The sequence below is a fragment of the Nerophis ophidion genome, linkage group LG06, assembly GCF_033978795.1.
Source record: "Nerophis ophidion isolate RoL-2023_Sa linkage group LG06, RoL_Noph_v1.0, whole genome shotgun sequence".
Classification (NCBI taxonomy): Eukaryota; Metazoa; Chordata; class Actinopteri; order Syngnathiformes; family Syngnathidae; genus Nerophis; species Nerophis ophidion.
The window spans coordinates 9,455,115-9,480,045 of NC_084616.1; positions in this window are offsets into that span (position 1 = coordinate 9,455,115).

Below are 24,931 nucleotides of genomic sequence, written 5' to 3' on the forward strand. Positions count from 1 at the left end.
TTCCTGTCTTGTTCCCTGAGTGCTGTGTTCTTCCCCAGTGTGTTTGGTATTTCCTGTCCTTAGTTCCTGTGTAGTGCTCTTATTTTGTCAGCTTCCTGTCTTGTTCCCTGAGTGCTGTGTTCCTCCTCAGTGTGTTTAGTATTTCCTGTCCTTAGTTCCGGTCTAGTGCTCTTATTTTGTCAGCTTCCTGTCTTGTTCCCTGAGTGCTGTGTTCCTCCCCAGTGTGTTTAGTATTTCCTGTCCTTAGTTCCTGTCTAGTGCTCTTATTTTGTCAGCTTCCTGTCTTGTTCCCTGAGTGCTGTGTTCCTCCTCAGTGTGTTTAGTATATCCTGTCCTTAGTTCCTGTCTAGTGCTCTTATTTTGTCAGCTTCCTGTCTTGTTCCCTGAGTGCTGTGTTCCTCCCCAGTGTGTTTAGTATTTCCTGTCCTTAGTTCCTGTCTAGTGCTCTTATTTTGTCAGCTTCCTGTCTTGTTCCCTGAGTGCTGTGTTCCTCCCCAGTGTGTTTAGTATTTCCTGTCCTTAGTTCCTGTCTAGTGCTCTTATTTTGTCAGCTTCCTGTCTTGTTCCCTGAGTGCTGTGTTCCTCCTCAGTGTGTTTAGTATTTCCTGTCCTTAGTTCCTGTGTAGTGCTCTTATTTTGTCAGCTTACTGTCTTGGTCCCTGAGTGCTGTGTTCCTCCTCAGTGTGTTTAGTATATCCTGTCCTTAGTTCCTGTCTAGTGCTCTTATTTTGTCCGCTTCCTGTCTTGTTCCCTGAGTGCTGTGTTCCTCCTCAGTGTGTTTAGTATTTCCTGTCCTTAGTTCCTGTCTAGTGCTCTTATTTTGTCAGCTTCCTGTCTTGTTCCCTGAGTGCTGTGTTCCTCCTCAGTGTGTTTAGTATATCCTGTCCTTAGTTCCTGTCTAGTGCTCTTATTTTGTCAGCTTACTGTCTTGGTCCCTGAGTGCTGTGTTCCTCCTCAGTGTGTTTAGTATATCCTGTCCTTAGTTCCTGTCTAGTGCTCTTATTTTGTCCGCTTCCTGTCTTGTTCCCTGAGTGCTGTGTTCCTCCTCAGTGTGTTTAGTATTTCCTGTCCTTAGTTCCTGTCTAGTGCTCTTATTTTGTCAGCTTCCTGTCTTGTTCCCTGAGTGCTGTGTTCCTCCTCAGTGTGTTTAGTATATCCTGTCCTTAGTTCCTGTCTAGTGCTCTTATTTTGTCAGCTTCCTGTCTTACTCCCTGAGTGCTGTGTTCCTCCTCAGTGTGTTTAGTATTTCCTGTCCTTAGTTCCTGTCTAGTGCTCTTATTTTGTCAGCTTCCTGTCTTGTTCCCTGAGTGCTGTGTTCTTCCCCAGTGTGTTTAGTATTTCCTGTCCTTAGTTCCTGTCTAGTGCTCTTATTTTGTCAGCTTCCTGTCTTGTTCCCTGAGTGCTGTGTTCCTCCTCAGTGTGTTTAGTATATCCTGTCCTTAGTTCCTGTCTAGTGCTCTTATTTTGTCAGCTTCCTGTCTTGTTCCCTGAGTGCTGTGTTCCTCCTCAGTGTGTTTAGTAAATCCTGTCCTTAGTTCCTGTCTGGTGCTCTTATTTTGTCAGCTTCCTGTCTTATTCCCTGAGTGCTGTATTCTTCCCCAGTGTGTTTAGTATTTCCTGTCCTTAGTTCCTGTCTAGTGCTCTTATTTTGTCAGCTTCCTGTCTTGTTCCCTGAGTGCTGTGTTCTTCCCCAGTGTGTTTAGTATTTCCTGTCCTTGGTTCCTGTCTAGTGCTCTTATTTTGTCAGCTTCCTGTCTTGTTCCCAGAGTGCTGTGTTCCCCTGCGGCTGATTGGCATCTGGCCACACCTGTTGCCAATCAGCCGCCTCCTATTTGTACCTCCTTTGTCTTGTGTCAGTTGCTGGATCATTGGATTGTATTGTATTGTCATTTGTATTGTCGTCGCCACATGTCGCTTTTAGACTTGAGGGTTGCAGGTTCGATTCCCGCTTCCGCCATCCTAGTCACTGCTGTTGTGTCCTTGGGCAAGACGCTTTACCCACCTGCTCCCAGTGCCACCCACACTGGTTTGAATGTAACTTAGATATTGGGTTTCACTATGTAAAGCGCTTTGAGTCACTAGAGAAAAAGCGCTATATAAATATAATTCACTTCACTTTTGTCGTGTCGTTCTGATTTCTGCTATTACCTGTCGTGCTACATCTTGTCCTGGTCATCGTAGCGGTAAGCTGTTTTTGTTAGCCATAGCTATTTCCAGTTTTTCTGTTTGTTATCCTCTAGCTTCCATGCTAAAGTTCCCTTTTGTTTCTTGTTAGCTTCTATGCTAAAGGCCTTTTGTTTTTTTATCCGCCCACGTGCGCGCTTTTGGTCTGAACCCTTTGTTTGGTTTTGTCTTAGTATTTATATTAATATCATGTTTGCTCCATGCCTGCCTCCATCTCTGCATCTTGGGGTTCGACACCAAACAACTCTGACGGATAACTTGTTTATAGAAGTCTTCCTTATCTTTCTTCAGTTTTAAAAGTCTCTCTGTCTCGATGGAGATCTTCCTTTATTGAAAGTCCAGTTTAGAAAACGGTTTTATTTTAGATATGTAATCCTCCATGTTAAAAGTGCAAGCGAGAGGAAAAAATAAACACACGCTGCTCACTCTTGCTGCTTGTTGTCACTTCTTCTGCAGCCGAGTAGTCGCAAGAAGGATCACTAGCGCCCTCTACCACCAGGAGGCGGGAGTCATTTAATGAATCGTATTTGACACACGCAGCTACGGTATATTAATACAACATAGCTGCTTACTGTTCTTTTTAGCATATTCAATAGCTTGGACCTTAAATCCTTAATCTTCTTCCCTTTATGCGATTTCAAAGGATTTTGAAAATGATGACAGGTGAAGTGTCACTCGTGACGTGACGAGTTTGACCCGGTGGAAATTCTAGGCAGGAGCATACTATAAACCCGGCGGCAATTCAAGGAAATACGGCATCTGTGCTGTGTACCAATAATATATCATTCCTTTCATTTCATCTTATTGGAGGACAACAACTGAGGGGGAAAAAAACACCCTCTCTTGTAGTTCTTGGGTCGGGTAAAGTTTAGCTCTGGACCGCCGGTTCCACTTTATTGCCGCTTGGCCTTTCAGCCGAGAGCGCGGTGCCTCCGTCATAACTCTCTGCATACATAAAACGGAGGATTAGGAGCCTCGCTGGAAAGGCGGCATTGTTTACGAGCACAATATAGATTTTTTATAAAGCTCCCAGGAAAAGGGGGAATTACGTCTTAAATTACTAGGATGTCTCCGCCGGTCGGCACCAGAGAGAGTTATTTGGACCCCCGGGGGTCCTGGGAGCTCTTCGGTTTGCGGGGGGCGGGGTTGGAGTTAAGGGTGAGGGATCCAGGATGGCCCTCAGCTGAGAGGACTTGTGTTTTTTTATGGTGTAGAACAGGGGTGTCGAACTCAAAATACAGAGTGGGCCAAATTTAAAACTGAACAGAGCCGCGGGCCGAGGTTGAACAAATTAATCCTTTAATAGGGACCCAAACAAGTTTTGCATTGAATATTGACCAAGCAAGGCTTATATAACTTTATATTGACATGCAAAATCCAGTTTCAAATAATAATTAAAGCTGCAAGCAGCGTTGGTCGGGTCCGCCTTTGGTTCTCAAACCCTGATCTTAGTCAGACCTACATAGAGGTTTTTGTTTCATGTCTCTAGGTCATTCCCAACAGAAGTTACAAGCAGTTTTGCCTGGGTATTTTCCTAGGGGGCGTTAGAGCACAATTTTGATTTTTGGGGTTTGTTTTTGTATCAGATGGCAATTTTTGCCAGTCCTGATGTGTGTGTAAAATTTGGTGAGTTTTGAATTATGTTAAGGGAGTGAAATTATAGATCGGCGATTCTGGATGTTGTTGATGAATGGCTTTCGCTTGGCATAGTAGAGCTTTAACTTGCACTTTGAAGCATTTTAAGGGGGTCAAATTACAGTTTAAAGAGGCAAAAATGACATTTTTTAGGAAACTTTGCGCAGGGGTTATTTGAAGGCGCGTAAATCAAAACCGGAGCAGTAATCAAAACTTTGTTGGATAGTTTTAATCAAAAGGGTTCAATCTCTCTCCTGTGCGAGTTTGAAGCCGAAACGACAAACGCACTGGGAGGAGTTTCGATTTGAAAAAGGTGACGGGTTTTTACAAAACTTTTATTTTGGAGGGGTAATTTTTAACTTCCTGTTGATTTTTGCCGAAGGGTGTCAGTTATCTAAATGTAGGTCTAAGTGAGACCTACTTAGAAGTTTTTGTTTCATGTCTTTCCGGCATTCCTACCGGAAATTACAAGCAGTTTTGTCTGCGTTTTCTTCCTATAAGCAGTTTTTTCTGTGTTTTATTCAAAAATTGCGCTAGAGCGCAATTTTTAGTTTTATTTTTTTTTTTTTTCATTAGATCGCAATTTCTGCCAGTCCTGATGTGTATGCCAAGTTTGGTGAGTTTTGAAGCATTTTAAGGGGGTCAAATTACAGCTCAAAGAGGCAAAAATAGCATTTTTTGCGAAAATTTTGCTTTGAATGAGTTTTTGCAAAATTTCTGTTGATTTTAGGTATAGAAGTTTCAATAGGGTCCTTGGCCCATGGCAAAGGACTCCACAGGAGTCCTTTGCCATGGGCAGGGCGGACCCTAATTGAAGCTGCAAGCAGCGTTGGTCGGGTCCGCCTTTGGCTGCTGCCCCCGAGACCCACGGCCGGATAAGCGTTAGAAGACGCCTTGGAGCCACTATTTTGAGAATCTAATGCATTGTGAAAGTAATGCAGTTGTTGTATTGAAGTGAAAATATCAAACTTCCTGTTGATTTTTGCTAAAGTATGTTGATTATTAAAATGTAGGTCTAAGTGAGACCTACATAGTGTTTTTTGTTTCATGTCTCTCTGACATTCCTACCGGAAGTTACAAGCATTTTTGTCTGTGTTTTCTTCCTAGGAGCAGTTTGTCCTTGTTGTATTCCTAGGGGGGCGGTAGAGCGCAATTTTGAGTTTTGAGGTTAGGTTTTTTTCATCAGATCGCAATTTTTGCCAGACCTGATGTGTGTGTCAAGTTTGGTGAGTTTATAAGCATTTTAAGGGGGTCAAATAACAGCTCAAAGAGGCAAAAATGACATTTTTTAGGAGACTTTGCGCAGGGGTTCTTTGAAGGCGCGTAAAATCAAAACCTGAGAACTTATCAAAACTCTGTTCTATACTTTTAATCAGAAGGGTTCAATCTCTCTCCTGTGCGAGTTTGAAGCCAAAACAACAAACGCACTCAGAGGAGATAATGTTTGAAGAAAGGTGACAGGTTTTTACAAAACTTTTGTTTTGAAGGGGGGATTGCAAACTTCCTGTTGATTTTTGTTGGAGGGTTGTCAATGTATGAAATGTAGGTCTAAGCGAGACCTACATAGAGGTTTTTGTTTCATGTCTCTCCGACATTCTTATCGGAAGTTACAAGCAATTTTGTCTGTGTTTTCTTCCTAGGAGCAGTTTTTTCAGTGTTTTCTTCAAAAATAGCGCTAGAGCGCAATTTTGAGTTTTGGGATTTGGTTTTTTTCATTAGATCGCAATATTCGCCAGTCCTTATGTGTGCGCCAAGTTTGGTGACTTTTGAAGCATTCTAAAGGGGTCAAATTACAGCGCAAAGAGGCAAAAATTGCATTTTTTTGCAAAAATTCTATTTTGAAGGGGTTTTTGCCAACTTCCTGTAGATTTTCGCTGAAAGAAGTGAGTGTATGAAAATTGGGTCTAAGTCAGACCTACATAGAAGTTTTTGTTTCATGTCGCTAAGACATTCCTAACAGAAGTTACATGCAGTTTTGTCTGTAATTTTTTCCTAGGTAGGCGCTAGTGCGCAATTTTCATTTTGGGGGATTGGTTGCGATTCTGGACCACCATACGGCGCCTCAGGAAGGGGAAGCAGTGCACTATCAACACCGTGTATGGTGCGGATGGTGTTCTGCTGACTTCGACTGCGGATGTTGTGGATCGGTGGAGGGAATACTTCGAAGACCTCCTCAATCCCACCAACACGTCTTTCTTTGAGGAAGCGGTGCCTGGGGAATCTGTAGTGGACTCTCCTATTTCTGGGGCTGAGGTCGCTGAGGTAGTTAAAAAGCTCCTCGGTGGCAAGGGCCCGGGGGTGGATGAGATCCGCCCGGAGTTCCTTAAGGCTCTGGATGCTGTGGGGCTGTCTTGGTTGACAAGACTCTGCAGCATCGCGTGGACATCGGGGGCGGTACCTCTGGATTGGCAGACCAGGGTGGTGGTCCCTCTCTTTAAGAAGGGGGACCGGAGGGTGTGTTCCAACTATGGTGGGATCACACTCCTCAGCCTTCCCGGTAAGGTTTATTCAGGTGTACTGGAGAGGAGGCTTCGCCGGATAGTCGAACCTCGGATTCAGGAGGAACAGTGTGGTTTTCGTCCTGGTCGTGGAACTGTGGACCAGCTCTATACTCTCGGCAGGGTTCTTGAGGGTGCATGGGAGTTTGCCCAACCAGTCTACATGTGCTTTGTGGACTTGGAGAAGGCATTCGACCGTGTCCCTCGGGAAGTCCTGTGGGGAGTGCTCAGAGAGTATGGGGTATCGGAATGTCTTATTGTGGCAGTCCGCTCCCTGTATGATCCGTGTCAGACCTTGGTCCGCATTGCTGGCAGTAAGTCGGACACGTTTCCAGTGAAGGTTGGACTCCGCCAAGGCTGTCCTTTGTCACCGATTCTGTTCATAACTTTTATGGAAAGAATTTCTAGGCGCAGTCAAGGCGTTGAGGGGTTCCGGTTTGGTGGCCACGGGATTAGGTCTCTGCTTTTTGGAGATGATGTAGTCCTGATGGCTTCATCTGGCCGGGATCTTCAGCTCTCACTGGATCGGTTCGCAGCCGAGTGTGAAGCGACCGGAATGAGAATCAGCACCTCCAAGTCCGAGTCCATGGTTCTCGCCCGGAAAAGGGTGGAGTGCCATCTCCGGGTTGGGGAGGAGACCCTGCCCCAAGTGGAGGAGTTCAAGTACCTAGGAGTCTTGTTCACGAGTGGGGAAAGAGTGGATCGTGAGATCGACAGGCGGATCGGTGCGGCGTCTTCAGTAATGCGGACGTTGTATCGATCCGTTGTGGTGAAGAAGGAGCTGAGCCGGAAGGCAAAGCTCTCAATTTACCGGTCGATCTACGTTCCCATCCTCACCTATGGTCATGAGCTTTGGGTCATGACCGAAAGGATAAGATCACGGGTACAAGCGGCCGAAATGAGTTTCCTCCGCCGGGTGGCGGGGCTCTCCCTTAGAGATAGGGTGAGAAGCTCTGCCATCCGGGAGGGGCTCAACGTAAAGCCGCTGCTCCTCCACATCGAGAGGAGCCAGATGAGGTGGTTCGGGCATCTGGTCAGGATGCCACCCGAACGCCTCCCTAGGGATGTGTTTAGGGCACGTCCAGCTGGTAGGAGGCCACGGGGAAGACCCAGGACACGTTGGAAAGACTATGTCTCCCGGCTGGCCTGGGAACGCCTCGGGATCCCCCGGGAAGAGCTAGACGAAGTGGCTGGAGATAGGGAAGTCTGGGCTTCCCTGCTTAGGCTGCTGCCCCCGCGACCCGACCTCGGATAAGCGGAAGATGATGGATGGATGGATGGATGGATTGGTTGCTTAATATGTTTGGAGGGTTTGCTATACCGGCGTGTGTGTTAAATTTGGTGAGTTTTGAAGCATGATAAGGGGGTCAAATTACAGCGCGTAGGTGCGGAATAATAATAAAACACAGCAGTTTCAATAGGGTCCGCAGGTCCATGGCAAAGGACTCCACAGGAGTCCTTTGCCATGGACCTGCGGACCCTAATAATTAAAACATATCAATGTCATATCAAATAAAATTAAAGCTGCAAGCAGCGTTGGTCGGGTCTGCCTTTGGCCGCTGCCAAGCCGTGGTCTAAGTCAGACCTACATAGAAGTTTGTTTCATGTCTCTATGACATTCCTAACAGAAGTTACAAGCAGTTTTGTCAGGGTTTTTTCTTAGGGGGAGCTAAAGCGCAATTATGACTTTAGGGGTTTGTTTTTTTATTAGATGGCAATTTTCACCAGAGTTTTAAAGCATGATAAGGGGGTCAAATTACAGATCGGCGTTTCTGGATGTTGTTGATAAATGGCTTTCGCTTTGTATAGTAGAGCTTTAACTTGCACTTTGAAGCATTTTAAAGGGGTCAAATTACAGCTGAAAGAGGCAAAAAGGACATTTTTTAGGAAACTTTGCGCAGGGGTTCTTTGAAGGCGCGTAAAATCAAAACCGGAGCAGTAATCAAAACTCTGATCTATACTTTTAATCAGAAGGGTCCAGACTCTCTCCTGTGCGAGTTTGAAGCCGAAACGACAAACGCGCTCAGAAGAGATAACTTTTGGTGACGGGTGTTTACAAAACTTTTATTTTGAAGGGGTAATATTTAACTTTCTGTTGATTTTTGCTGAAGGATGTCAATTTTAAAACGTAGGTCTATGTGAGACCTACATAGAAGTTTTTGTTTCATGTCTTTCCGGCATTCCTACCGGAAGTTACAAGCAGTTTTGTATGTGTTTTCTTCCTAGAAGCAGTTTTTTCTGTGTTTTATTCAAAAATTGCGCTAGAGTGCAATTTTGAGGTTTTTTTTTTTTTTTTCATTAGATTGCAATTTTTGCCAGTCCTGATGTGTGTGCCAAGTTTGGTGAGTTTTGAAGGGGGTCAAATTACAGCTCAAAGAGGCAAAAATAGCATTTTTTGCGAAAATTTTGCTTTGAATGAGTTTTTGCAAAATTTCTGTTGATTTTAGGTATAGAAGTTTCAATAGGGTCCTTGGCCCATTGCAAAGGACTCCAAAGGACCCTAATTACACGGCGGGCCAAATTTGGCCCTCGGGCCAGAGTTTGACACCCATGGTGTAGAAGAAGCTTGGAATACATTTGTTATGTGGAATAACACTCCAAAAATATTATACCATTGTCGAGCTACTATTCCGTATACGAACCCCGAAAGCAGTGAAGTTGTCAGCTTGTGTAAATGCTAAATAAAAAGAGAATACAACAAATCCTTTTCAACTTATATTCAACTGAATAGACTGCAAAAAAACAATATTTAACATTAAAACTAAGAAATGTTGTTATTTTATGCAAATATTTGCTCATTTGGAATTGGACGCCTGCGAGGTGTTTCCAAAAAGCTGGCACGAGTGGCAAAAAAGACTGAGAAAGTCAAGGAATGCTCGTCAAACACTTATTTGGAACGTCCCACGGGTGAGAACGGGCGAATTGGGAACAGGTGGGTGCCATGATTGGGTATAAAAGCAGCTTGCGTGAAATGCTCACTCGTTCACAAACGAGGACGGGGCGAGGGTCGCGACTTTGTCGACAAATGCCTGAGCAAAATTTTTAAGAACAACATTTCTCTAAGTGCAATTGCAAGAAATTTAGGGATTTCACCATCTACTCGCCGTCATATCATCAAAAATCACTCCACGTAAGCCATGATACTCGATCCCTCAGGCAGTACTGCATCAAAAAGCGACATCCGTGTGTAAAGGATATCACCACGTGGGCTCAGGAGCACTTCAGAAAACCGCTGTCGGTAACTACAGTCGGTCGCTACATCTGTGAGTGCAAGTTAAAACTCTACTATGCAAAGCCACAGCCATGTATCAACAACACCCAGAAACCCTGCTGGCTTGGCTGGGCCCGAGCTCTTTTAAGATGGACTGATGCAAAGTGGAAAAGTGTTCTGTGGTCTGACGAGTCCACATTTCAAATAGTTTTCGGAAACTGTGGACCAAAGAGGAAGAGAACTATCCGGACTGTTCCAGGCACAAGGTGTAAAAGGTGTGTGATGGTATGGGGGTGCATTAGTGGCCAAGGCATGGGTAACTTACACATCTGTGAAGGCACCATGAATGCTGAAAGGTACATACAGCTTTTGGAGCAACATATGTTGTCATCCAAGCAACGTTATCATGGACGCCCCTGCTTATTTCAGCAAGACGATGCCAGTATGGCTTCATAGTAAAAGAGCGCGGGTATTAGACTGGGATAAGAATTGGGAAAGAATTCCACTTCAAAAATGGCGTTTGTTTACATTGTGACGGCGGTGAGCTATTGTCTCCTCCGACGGTGTGGAGTGAAGCATGTGTAGTTATTCCTCATCCTCCAGTGATAATGCTACTTGTAAGAAACTCACTTTGTCACCATGTAGGCCAGGTTTAGTGATTTAGAACAGTGGTCCCCAACCACTGGATTGGTAAAAAAATGTTATTAAATCAACATAAAAAACGCAAGATACCCTTTCAATTAGTGCACCAACCCAAAAAACCTCCCTTTTTCATGAAAAAGAAAAAAAAAAGAACCCCCCTGGCCCTTCTACTTTTCTGTCTAAACACTGTGTCTGCTTATAAGTACTCTGTGTGTGTGCGCTGCCGAACATGCTCTTCTGCTTGTAAAACCAGCAACGTCAGAACGTCATGCCTGGAAAAAAAATAAAAAATATATGGCAAACAGGTACTTTTCAAACATGGTATAGTACCGTTTTTCATTCATTAGTAGCACGATACTATACTAGTACCGGTACCGGTATACCGTACTCAAGAAAAGATGGGAGTTGCAGATGTTTCACCAGAGAAGGCCAAGTCTTCCTAAACAGGAGAGCAGAGTTTTCCAGCTCTGGATCGTTTACATTTTTGAGTGACATGGCGAGGTTTTAGCACTTCCTGTTTGGCCTGCCTGTGTCCCTGAAAAAACCGTTGCGTATTATTATTATTATTATTATTATTGTTGGCTTCAAACACTGATGACATCTATTAATCAATACAAGAAGAAAGGAGTTAAATAGAGACAGAATTAAATTCGGCTCAATTGAGGAGAAACGTCTGGACTGTACTCTTTGTCCAGTGTCCCCCTGACGAAAGATTGTACGCCTCCTCTTTTAGTTGGACTTTCCCCGATTACATGGCAACAGCTGTTTCTAAGGGACGGGGGTCGAAAACAGCCGTCGCCTTTGGGTGCCTGTAGGGGAGTCTGGCCCTGCTTACTTTTTGCTTTGTAGTTCTCGGGTCAAGACTAAAATCTTTCTGTGTATTACAACAGTCGTCCCCAACCACCGGGCCGCAGAATTTGTCCCACCACGCTCTGACGAAAGATTGTACGCCTCCTCCTTTAGTTGGACTTTCCCCGATTACATGGCAGCAGCTGTTTCTAAGGGACGGGGGTCGAAAACAGCCGTCGCCTTTGGGTGCCTGTAGGGGAGTCTGGCCCTGCTTACTTTTTGCTTTGTAGTTCTCGGGTCAAGACTAAAATCTTTCTGTGTATTACAACAGTCGTCCCCAACCACCGGGCCGCAGAATTTGTCCCACCACGCTCTGACGAAAGATTGTACGCCTCCTCTTTTAGTTGGACTTTCCCCGATTACATGGCAGCAGCTGTTTCTAAGGGACGGGGGTCGAAAACAGCCGTCGCCTTTGGGTGCCTGTAGGGGAGTCTGGCCCTGCTTACTTTTTGCTTTGTAGTTCTCGGGTCAAGACTAAAATCTTTCTGTGTATTACAACAGCGGTCCCCAACCACCGGGCCGCAGAATTTTTTTTTTTTTTTTTTTTTTTTTATCAAATCAACCTAAAAAACACAAGATTCACTTACAATTAGTGCACCAACCCAAAAAAAACTCCCTTTTTCATGACACACACAAAAAATAAAGGTTGGGGACCACTGGATTACAATACATGAAAGAAACCGACACCTTCATGTTGCCTTCCATCCTACACGGTGGAGTTTTACTAGCCTCCTTCTTGGTAGGATCAAAGACAGCTTTTGTGATAATTTAGATACAATTATTCTGATATTTATAATTTTTATGCAAGACGGCCGTAAACTTCCAGGACCCACACACCCGTTTTTCTTCTAATCCATCCCCGCGTCAACCTTTCTCTCCGGTACTTGACCTGCAAGATCTCCGACGCCGCGTCTCGGAGACGGACTCATGTGTCAGCTGGCATCAGCGGAGCGGCGGCGTTGATGCGATGTGGCTGCGTGGCGTGAACCCCCCCCCCCCCTCCTCCTCCTCCCCGGGCTGGGTAATAAATCACCGTGGTGACCTTTTACGTTGTGACACACAATGTTAGCAGTCCTTCCATTTCCCGCCCGATATTATTGTTTTATAACAAGCTGTCACCCGCCAATTACAATGACGCAAATAAATGCGCGCGACGGCAATGTTGCCTTGCTCATAAACACTTCATAATGGGACTGAATGTGCATGGTGCTTGTCCGTACAACTACGCACATTGTTATGCACCTTATGCACATCCGGTCCGCCAGAGAATAAGGAGACGTAGCGGGAGAGAGCAATGTCAACCGGTACCGGTATTTCGATACTTTTCCATACTTTTCTAAATTAAGAGGAACACAAAAAATGTCATTATTGGCTTTATTTGACAAAAAAAAATGTGAGTGTACATGAAACATATGTTTATTTTTGTAATTTAGTCCTTCAATAAAATGTTGAACATATTAGACAACTTGTCTTTTAGTAGTAAGTAAACAAACAAAGACTCCTAATTAGTCTGCAGTAACATATTGTGTCATTTATACACCTATTATTTTATGAGGGACAAACTGTAAAAATGTTTCATAATATCCACAACGTTCACACGTACACACAATCTTGCATTTTGCATTTTTTTTTTGCACCATGACTAAGGAAGGTTGTTTGGATTGTGTCTAGGGTTGTCCTGATACCAATAGTTTGGGACCGGTACCAACATGTTTTTTGCTACTTTTCTTAATAAAGGGGATTAGGAAAAATTTCATTATTGGCTTTATTTGACCAAAAAAAATGTTAGTGTACATGAAACATATGTTTATTATCGTCATTTAGTCCTTAAATAAAATGTTGAACATACTAGACAACTTGTCTTTTAGTAGTAAGTAAACAAACAAAGACTCCTAATTAGTCTGCAGTAACATATTGTGTCATTTATACACCTATTATTTTCTACACATTATGAGGGACAAACTGTAAAAATGTTTCATAATGTCCACAACGTTCACACGTACCCACAATCTTGCATTTTGCTTTTTTTTTTTTTGCACCATGACTAGGGAAGGTTGTTTGGATTGTGTCTAGGGTTGTCCTGATACCAATAGTTTGGTACCGGTACCAAAATGTATTTCGCTTCTTTTCTTAATAAAGGGGATTAGGAAAATTGTTATTATTGGCTTTATTTGACAAAACATTTTTTTGTTTACATGAAACAGATGTTTATTATTGTAATTTAGACCTTCAATAAAATGTTGAACATACGAGACAACTTGTCTTTTAGTAGTAAGTAAACAAACAAAGACTCCTAATTAGTCTGCAGTAACATATTGTGTCATTTATACACCTATTATTTTATGAGGGACAAACTGTAAAAATGTTTCATAATACCCACAACGTTCACACGCAACCACAATCTTGCATTTTGCTTTTTTTTTTTTGCACCATGACTACGGAAGGTTGTTTGGATTATGTGTAGAGTTGTCCTGATACCAATAGTTTGGTACCGGTACCAGAATGTATTTCGATACTTTTCTTAATAAAGGGGATTAGGAAAAGTTTCATTATTGGCTTTATTTGACAAAAAAAATGTTAGTGTAGATCAAACATATGTTTATTATTGTAATTTAGTCCTTAAATAAAATGTTGAACATACTAGACAACTTGTCTTTTAGTAGTAAGTAAACAAACAAAGACTCCTAATTAGTCTGCAGTAACATATTGTGTCATTTATACACCTATTATTTTCTACACATTATGAGGGACAAACTGTAAAAATGTTTCATAATACCTACAACGTTCACACGTACCCACAATCTTGCATTTTGCTTTTTTTTTTTTGCACCATGACTAGGGAAGGTTGTTTGGATTGTGTCTAGGGTTGTCCTGATACCAATAGTTTGGTACCAGTACCAAAATGTATTTCGCTACTTTTCTTAATAAAGAGGACTAGGAACATTTTTATTATTGGCTTTATTTGACAAAAAAAATGTTAGTGTACATGAAACATATTTTTATTATTGTCATTTAGTCCTTCAATAAAATGTTGAACATACTAGACAACTTGTCTTTTAGTAGTAAGTAAACAAACAAAGACTCCTAATTAGTCTGCAGTAACATATTGTGTCATTTATACACCAATTATTTTCTACACATTATGAGGGACAAACTGTAAAAATGTTTCATAATATCCACAACACTCACACGTACCCACAATCTTGCATTTTGCTTTTCTTTTTTTGCACCATGACTAGGGAAGGTTGTTTGGATTGCGTCTAGGGTTGTCCTGATACCAATAGTTTGGTACCGGTACCAATATGTTTTTTGCTACTTTTCTTAATAAAGGGGATTAAGAAAAATGTCATTATTGGCTTTATTTGACAAAAAAAATGTTAGTGTACATGAAACATATGTTTATTATTGTCATTTAGTCCTTAAATAAAATGTTGAACATACTAGACAACTTGTCTTTTAGTAGTAAGTAAACAAACAAAGACTCCTAATTAGTCTGCAGTAACATATTGTGTCATTTATACACCTATTATTTTATGAGGGACAAACAGTAAAAATGTTTCATAATATCCACAACGTTCACACGTACCCACAATCTTGCATTTTGCTTTCTTTTTTTTTTGCACCATGACTAGGGAAGGTTGTTTGGATTGTGTCTAGGGTTGCCCTGATACCAATAGTTTGGTACCAGTACCAAAATGTATTTCGCTACTTTTCTTAATAAAGGGGATAAGGAAAAATGTCATTATTGGCTTTATTTGACCAAAAAAAATTTTAGTTTACATGAAACATATGTTTATTATTGTCATTTAGACCTTCAATAAAATGTTGAACATACTAGACAACTTGTCTTTTAGTAGTAAGTAAACAAACAAAGACTCCTAATTAGTCTGCAGTAACATATTGTGTCATTTATACACCTATTATTTTCTACACATTATGAGGGACAAACTGTAAAAATGTTTCATAATATCCACAACGTTCACACGTACCCACAATCTTGCATTTTGCTTTTTTTTTTTTGCACCATGACTAGGGAAAGTTGTTTGGATTATGTCTAGGGTTGTCCTGATACCAATAGTTTGGTACCGGTACCAAAATGTATTTCGCTACTTTTCTTAATAAAGGGGACTAGGAAAAATTTTATTATCGGCTTTATTTGACAAAAATGTTAGTGTACATGAAACATATGTTTATTATTGTCATTTAGTCCTTCAATAAAATGTTGAACATACTAGACAACTTGTCTTTTAGTAGTAAGTAAACAAACAAAGACTCCTAATTAGTCTGCAGTAACATATTGTGTCATTTATACACCTATTATTTTATGAGGGACAAACTGTAAAAAGGTTTCATAATACCCACAACGTTCACACGTAGCCACAATCTTGCATTTTGCTTCTTTTTTTTTTGCACCATGACTAGGGAAGGTTGTTTGGATTGTGTCTAGGGTTGTCCTGATACCAATAGTTTGGTACCAAAATGTATTTCGCTACTTTTCTTAATAAAGGGGATTAGGAAAAATGTCATTATTGGCTTTATTTGAACAAAAAAAATGTTAGTGTACATGAAACATATGTTTATTATTGTCATTTAGTCCTTCAATAAAATGTTGAACATACTAGACAACTTGTCTTTTAGTAGTAAGTAAACAAACAAAGACTCCTAACTAGTCTGCAGTAACATATTGTGTCATTTATACACCTATTATTTTCTACACATTATGAGGGACAAACTGTAAAAACATGATTATTAGTCTTCTTGTTCATTTAATGTTAATATCTGCTTATTTTCAGTTTTAACATGTTCTATCTACACTTCTGTTAAAATGTTATAATCACTTATTCTTCTCTTCTTTGATACTTGACATTAGTTTCGGGTGATATCACACATTTAGGTATCGACCCGATACCAAGTAGTTACTGTATCATACATTGGTCATATTAAAAGTCCTCAAGTGTCCAGGAACGTATTTACTGACTTTATAAACATAATACAAAACATATTGATGTAATCATAGTAGTATCGACTGGATACGCTCTTGTACTTGGTATCATTACAGTGGATGTCAGGTGTAGATCCACCCATGGCGTTTGTTTACATTGTGTCGCCGGTGAGCTATTGTATCCTCCTACGGCGTGTAGTGAAGCATGTTTAGCTATCCGTCCTCCTCCAGTGATAATAGTACTTGTAAGAAATTTACTTTATTTTTCGCCATGGAGGCCAGGATTAGTGATTTAGAAGTAGCTAAAACACTGCGGATGGACGTTAGCTGGATGTTAGTTGGGTATTTTTTTTAAATGACTGGCGACTTTTTCTGGTCTTTCTGGTCTTGAAAGTGGTTTAGATTGCAGTTTTGTGGCAAACATGTGGAGCAGGGCCGTCCAACTCATTGTTTTAGCCAATAATATGCATTTGTTTATTATACGCTGTGGAGAGGCGGAGCCGGCGAACGAGCAGTGGGGCAGGGATGGCGGCGAGGAGGCGGACAATGCCGCCGAGCGGAGAGGCGGGGCGTGCCGGGAGCGACGCCGCAGTCATGTGCAGGTGTGTGTATCGCGCACAAGTACACAATTAACTTATCTCCTCACGATGTATAAAAGGGGAAAAGGAGGAGAGATCGGTGCAGTGACCGAGGATTGAAAGGAAAGAGCAGACGAGGACGACGACGACGGCGGCGGAAAAGCGAGCAGTGAAGAGGAGCGGCTGAAAATCGATCCGACCTAAAGACAAAGCTTTATTTGAAAAATAAACAAGTTTCAAACCTGCTCAAAGAAATGTCCTTCCTGGGTGGTCCATTGAACCCAAGTGACGACAGTGTGAGTCATCCACACACGCATTTTTTTTCAAAATATGTAGATTTTACAGCATAAAAATGACTCCCTGTGTTACGTACGTGTGTAATTACGTCAAATATGATAGGCCAGAGCGGCTCGGAGACCCTGAGCGTAACAAGCGGTGGAAAATTGATTGATGGTCGGGCTAGAGAGGACGGATTTAAAAAAAAAAAGATTGAAAAAATACCAAAAAAAGGGGCCGCACTTTGGACGCTAAATGGACGTAGTTTGGGGGAGGGGATCCCTGGTTTAGAGTCCAAGTTGAGTGACTCGCCATTGAAGATCATTTGAGTGGAACGAGCGTACACGTTGTAGTTTTAGCATAAATACCAGTCGTAAATAAGCGATCACGGTGCGTTTTTAAAAGCTTTTACCGCCTCGCGACAACATGGGCATCGTTTATCTTTTCATCGAAAAACGTGGCTCGTCAATTAAAAAAAACAAAAAAACAAAAACACAAAAGTGTCGGCCTGACGTCCCTCAAGTAGCAAAGTGCGTTCGCTGTCATGATGAATACCGGACTCAAAAATAAATCAATAAGGCGGAGCGTGGCGTTCCCCGAGACGCGGCGTGGAATCACAGCTATCAATCCTTCACGTCCTGCTCGTTACCCCCTCACGTCCCCCCCTGCACCTCCACGCTCGGACACCCCGGGCGCCGCCGGGGACCGCCGGCCGACGAGCGTCATCATCCTAATGGGCCGTGGTAAATGGAGCGGCTCCGGGCCGAGCGGTCTGCTCCGTGATCCGCGGCCGGAGCCATTTCACGGTGTCTGCCCGGGACCTGCTCGCACTCGGTCACGGTGATGGAAAGCTCCGGGGCGCCGTCCACGTCCAAATGGACGGGGGGTGGGGGGGTGTGGCGGTCGCCGCCCGTACGCATTAACTTCCAGGGGGGCTTGATCCGGGCCCCGAGTCACGCCGATTTGTGCTCTTAGCAACGCGTGGCAAAGTCGGCCGGCGCCACGGCAACCGCGGACATTGGGATGAGAGCGTGTGTCAATCATGTAAATGGATCTAATTGCTAGAACGATGAACGCTTCCCTCCGGCGTTAGCACGGATTTCACACTCCCGACCTTGAGTAATGGCGGCTTGAACACACATTTGAACGGAAAGATGAACGTATTTTAGTCTTCTTGGGTACCTAAGGAACACCTGGTCTACAGGACTACCGTATATTTCCGACTATAAGGCGCACTTACAATCCTCTCGTTTGCTCAAAAATCGTTAGCACGCCTTATAACGTACGGAATAATTTCGGTTGCGCTTACCGACCTCAAAGCTATTTTACTTGTTACACAGTGCGATAAAAATTGTGACCAGTAGATGGCAGCCACACATAAGAGGTAGGTAGGTGTAAACTGCAAGATGATGGCGGTCACACATAAGAGATACAAGGTAAACTGAAAGATAAAGGCAGTGAAACGATAAGTGCGACCAGTAGATGGCAGCCACACATAAGAGATCATGTAAACGCCGAGATGATGGCAGTCACACATAAGAGATATGTCTAAAATGCACAAGGGTGGCAGTCATACATAAGAGATACGTGTGGACTGCAGCATGATGGCACTCACACATAAGAGATACGTGTAAACTGCAAGAAGATGGCAGTCACACATAAGAGCTAGGTGTAAACTGCAAGATGATGGCGGTCACACATAAGAGATACATGGTAAACAGAAAAATAAAGGCAGTGAAACGATAAGTGCGACCAGTAGATGGCAGCCACACATAAGAGATCATATAAACACCGAGATGATGGCAGTCACACATAAGAGATATGTGTAAACTGCACAAGGGGTGGCAGTCATACATAAGAGATGCGTGTGGACTGCAATATGATGGCAGTCGCACACAAGAGATACGTGTGGACTGCAGTATGATGGCACTCACAAATAAGAGATACGTTTAAACTGCAAGAAGACGGCAGTCACACATGAGAGATATGTGTAGGCTGCAAGATGATGGCAGTCACACCTAAAATAAACATGTAAACTGCAATATGATGGCAGTCACACATAAGAGATACGTGTGGACTGCAATATGATGGCAGTCACACATAAGAGATACAAGGTAAACTGAAATATAAAGGCAGTGAAACAATAAGTGCGACCAGTAGATGGCAGCCACACATAAGAGATCATGTAAACGCCGAGATGATGGCGGTCACACATAAGAGATATGTCTAAAATGCACAAGGGTGGCAGTCATACATAAGAGATACGTGTGGACTGCAGCATGATGGCACTCACACATAAGAGATACGTGTAAACTGCAAGAAGATGGCAGTCACACAAAAGAGCTAGGCGTAAACTGCAAGATGATGGCGGTCACACATAAGAGATACAAGGTAAACTGAAAGATAAAGGCAGTGAAACGATAAGTGTGGCCAGTAGATGGCAGCCACACATAAGAGATCATGTAAACGCCGAGATGATGGCAGTCACACATAAGAGCTAGGTGTAAACTGCAAGATGATGGCGGTCACACATAAGAGAAACAAGGTAAACTGAAATATAAAGGCAGTGAAACGATAAGTGTGACCAGTAGATGGCAGCCACACATAAGAGATCATGTAAACGCCGAGATGATGGCAGTCACACATAAGAGATATGTCTAAAATGCTCAAGGGTGGCAGTCATACATAAGAGATACGTGTGGACTGCAGCATGATGGCACTCACACATAAGAGATACGTGTAAACTGCAAGAAGATGGCAGTCACACATAAGAGCTAGGTGTAAACTGCAAGATGATGGCGGTCACACATAAGAGATACAAGGTAAACTGAAAGATAAAGGCAGTGAAACAATAAGTGCGACCAGTAGATGGCAGCCACACATAAGAGATCATGTAAACGCTGAGATGATGGCAGTCACACATAAGAGATATGTGTAAACTGCACAAGGGTGGCAGTCATACATAAGAGATGCGTCTAGACTGCTATATGATGGCAGTCGCACACAAGAGATACGTGTGGACTGCAGTATGATGGCACTCACAAATAAGAGATACGTTTAAACTGCAAGAAGATGGCAGTCACACATGAGAGATATGTGTAGGCTGCAAGATGATGGCAGTCACACCTAAAATATACATGTAAACTGCAATATGATGGCAGTCACACATAAGAGATACGTGTGGACTGCAATATGATGGCAGTCGCACATAAGAGATACAAGGTAAACTGAAATATAAAGGCAGTGAAACGATAAGTGTGACCAGTAGATGGCAGCCACACATAAGAGATCATGTAAACGTTGAGATGATGGCAGTCACGCATAAGAGATATGTGTAAACTGCACAAGGGTGGCAGTCATACATAAGAGATGCGTGTAGACTGCAATATGATGGCAGTCGCACACAAGAGATACGTGTGGACTGCAGCATGATGGCACTCACACATAAGAGATACGTGTAGACTGCAAGATGATGGCAGTCACACCTAAAATATACATATAAACTGCAATATGATGGCAGTCACACATAAGAGATACAAGGTAAACAGAAAGATAAAGGCAGTGAAACGATAAGTGCGACCAGTAGATGGCAGCCACACATAAGAGATCATGTAAACGCCGAGATGATGGCAGTCACACATAAGAGATATGTGTGAACTGCACAAGGGGTGGCAGTCATACATAAGAGATGCGTGTGGACTGCAATATGATGGCAGTCGCACACAAGAGATACGTGTGGACTGCAGTATGATGGCACTCACAAATAAGAGATACGTTTAAACTGCAAGAAGACGGCAGTCACACATGAGAGATATGTGTAGGCTGCAAGATGATGGCAGTCACACCTAAAATAAACATGTAAACTGCAATATGATGGCAGTCACACATAAGAGATACGTGTGGACTGCAATATGATGGCAGTCACACATAAGAGATACAAGGTAAACTGAAATATAAAGGCAGTGAAACAATAAGTGCGACCAGTAGATGGCAGCCACACATAAGAGATCATGTAAACGCCGAGATGATGGCAGTCACACATAAGAGATATGTATAAACTGCACAAGGGTGGCAGTCATACATAAGAGATGCGTGTAGACTGCAATATGATGGCAGTCGCACACAGAGATACGTGTGGACTGCAGTATGATGGCCCTCACAAATAAGAGATACGTTTAAACTCCAAGAAGATGGCAGTCACACACAAGAGATACGTGTAAACTGCAAGATGATGGCAGTCACACATGAGAGATATGTGTAGGCTGCAAGATGATGGCAGTCACACCTAAAATATACATGCAAACTGCAATATGATGGCAGTCACACACAAGAGATACGTGTAAACTGCAAGATGATGGCGGTCACACATAAGAGATACAAGGTAAACTGAAATATAAAGGCAGTGAAACGATAAGTGTGACCAGTAGATGGCAGCCACACATAAGAGATCATGTAAACGCCGAGATGATGGCAGTCACACATAAGAGCTAGGTGTAAACTGCAAGATGATGGCGGTCACACATAAGAGAAACAAGGTAAACTGAAATATAAAGGCAGTGAAACGATAAGTGTGACCAGTAGATGGCAGCCACACATAAGAGATCATGTAAACGCCGAGATGATGGCAGTCACACATAAGAGCTTGGTGTAAACTGCAAGATGATGGCGGTCACACATAAGAGAAACAAGGTAAACTGAAATATAAAGGCAGTGAAACGATAAGTGTGACCAGTAGATGGCAGCCACACATAAGAGATCATGTAAACGCCGAGATGATGGCAGTCACACATAAGAGATATGTCTAAAATGCTCAAGGGTGGCAGTCGCACACAAGAGATACGTGTGGACTGCAGTATGATGGCACTCACAAATAAGAGATACGTTTAAACTGCAAGAAGATGGCAGTCACACATGAGAGATATGTGTAGGCTGCAAGATGATGGCAGTCACACCTAAAATAAACATGTAAACTGCAATATGATGGCAGTCACACATAAGAGATACGTGTGGACTGCAATATGATGGCAGTCACACATAAGAGATACAAGGTAAACTGAAATATAAAGGCAGTGAAACGATAAGTGTGACCAGTAGATGGCAGCCACACATAAGAGATCATGTAAACGTTGAGATGATGGCAGTCACACATAAGAGATATGTTTAAAATGCACAGGGGTGGCAGTCATACATAAGAGATGCGTGTAGACTGCAATATGATGGCAGTCGCACATAAGAGATACGTGTGGACTGCAGTATGATGGCACTCATAAATAAGAGATACGTTTAAACTGCAAGAAGATGGCAGTCACACATGAGAGATATGTGTAGGCTGCAAAATGATGACAGTCACACCTAAAATATACATGTAAACTGCAATATGATGGCAGTCACACATAAGAAATACGTGTGGACTGCAATATGATGGCAGTCGCACATAAGAGATACAAGGTAAACAGAAATATAAAGGCAGTGAAATGATAAGTGTGACCAGTAGATGGCAGCCAAACATAAGAGATCATGTAAACGCCGAGATGATGGCAGTCACACATAAGAGATATGTGTAAACTGCACAAGGGTGGCAGTCATACATAAGAGATGCGTGTAAACTGCAATATGATGGCAGTCACATATTAGAGATACGTGTGGACTGCAATATGATGGCAGTCACACATAAGAGATACGTGTAGACTGCATTGTGATGGCGGTCACACATAAGAGATATGTGCGGACTGCAATATGATGGCAGGCTCACATAAAAGATACCCGTAGACTGCAATATGATGGCAGTCACACATAACAGATATGTGTAGACTGCAATATGATGGCACGCACACATAAGAAATACATTTCGACTGCAAGATGATGGCAGTCACACATAAGAGATACCTGTAAACTGCAATATGATGGCAGTCACACATAAGAGATACAAGGTAAACTGCAAGATAAAGGCAGCCACAAATAAGAGATATGTGTAAACTGTAAGATGATGGCAGTCACACATGAAAGATACCTGTAGACTGCAATATGAAGGCAATCACACATAAGAGATACAAGGTAAACTGCAATATAAAGGCAGTCACACATAAGAGATATGTGTAGACTGCAATATGATGGCAGTCACACATAAGAGATACTGTACATGCACTGCAGGGCGAATGCCGACAATGTTTCCTGCTTTTTTAAAGCTTTGACCCGGAAGCACAAGTGCCATTTCGTCTGGTGTTCGTCCGTAGCATTTCCACTCGCGTGGATTCGTCATTCCTCACCCTAAGCAACATTTTTGAGTTTTACAATTTAACTAAAACAATTCTTTACTTACTAAAGCGTCCCACGTGTGATGTCTGTAGGAGTGTTTTCATGCATGTATATTTTTTGTTTACAAATGATCGTAATATAATGAAGCTCGCGTCATTAGCATTAGCTAATATGCTTACAACAACATTCTTTTTGTTTTGTTCCAGTTTCACGAATTCCCGAGTAAATTCACCAAAACGTCACCGTGGAGTTATTGAGTCGGTTTAGCTGATTGGAGAGTTAGCTTTCGCAGCTAGTGGGTCCATGACCATGACTTCTGTTTTGTTTAATCCGCCGTTTTACTGCCTTGTTACAGAGAGCGTTTGGAAACAATCAAAGTATGTAAATATTTATGTGTAAATAACTCATTTCAAAATGTATATATCTGCGGCTTATAGTCCGATACGGTAATTATGATGCATACTTTGAACTCATTTTAAAATATATATATATATTTTGACATAAATCATTGTCAGAATGTCACAGATGCTCATGTTGTACATGTCTCGCAACTGTGACAAAGACAAGACATTTGAACAAGACTGTGTACCGTGTTGTGTGCAACAAAACACCCGTCAAGCCTTAATTGTGATACCAATTAATTAGTCCTTGCATCAGCGTTTAACAGCGTTGGAATCCATTAAAGGATGGAGACATAATCAAAGGACGGAACGTCTTTCGGGACCACAGAGCTATTTTCTGAATAAAGATGTCGTAGCCTCGTCTAAACATCAAAACCCTACATCGAGTCACATGACTCAGGTTTAGTTCCGATCGGGGACATGTTTGCATGGAGGTGGGGGGGGGGGGGGGGGTATGGGGGGGAGTTGTAGCGAAACTTGCATGCACATGTATTTAGAGTCATAAGAAGAAGGGGTAAAAGTGATTAAGGAATTGTGTTTGTTTACATCAGGGGTGTCCAAACTTTTCACTTGGGGGGCCGCATTGGGCTAAAAAAAAATTGGCCGAGGGGCCAAAAGCTGACCGCAATTAAAGTATATGTATGTATATATATATATATATATGTGTGTGTGTGTATATGTATGCATATATGTGTAGCTGTGTATATATAGATACAAATATATATAAATAGATATATAATTATATACATACATATATAAATATATGTGTGTGTATATATATATATGTATATGTGCATCTATTTATTTATATATACATACAGTATATATATACATATATATATGAATATACATGTGTATCTATTTTTATATATATATATCTGTATATATATATATGTCTATCTATTTATATATATATATGTGTGTATATATATATATATATATATATATATATATGCATATATGTGTATCTGTATATATATATATAGAAACACATATATATAAATAGATATATATATAATTATATACATACATATATAAATATATGTGTGTATATATATATATGTATATACATACAGTATATATATACATATATATATGAATATACATGTGTATCTATTTTTATATATATATATCTGTATATATATATGTCTATCTATTTATATATATATATGTGTGTATATATATATATATATATATATATATATGTATGCATATATGTGTATCTGTATATATATATATAGAAACACATATATATAAATAGATATATATATAATTATATACATACATATATAAATATATGTGTGTATATATATATGTATATATGTGCATCTATTTATATGTATATATATATATATATATATATATATATATATATATATATATATATATACACATATATTCAATGACAGCGATGAGGTGGGGACTTGTCCAGGGTGTACCCCGCCTTCCGCCCGATCGTA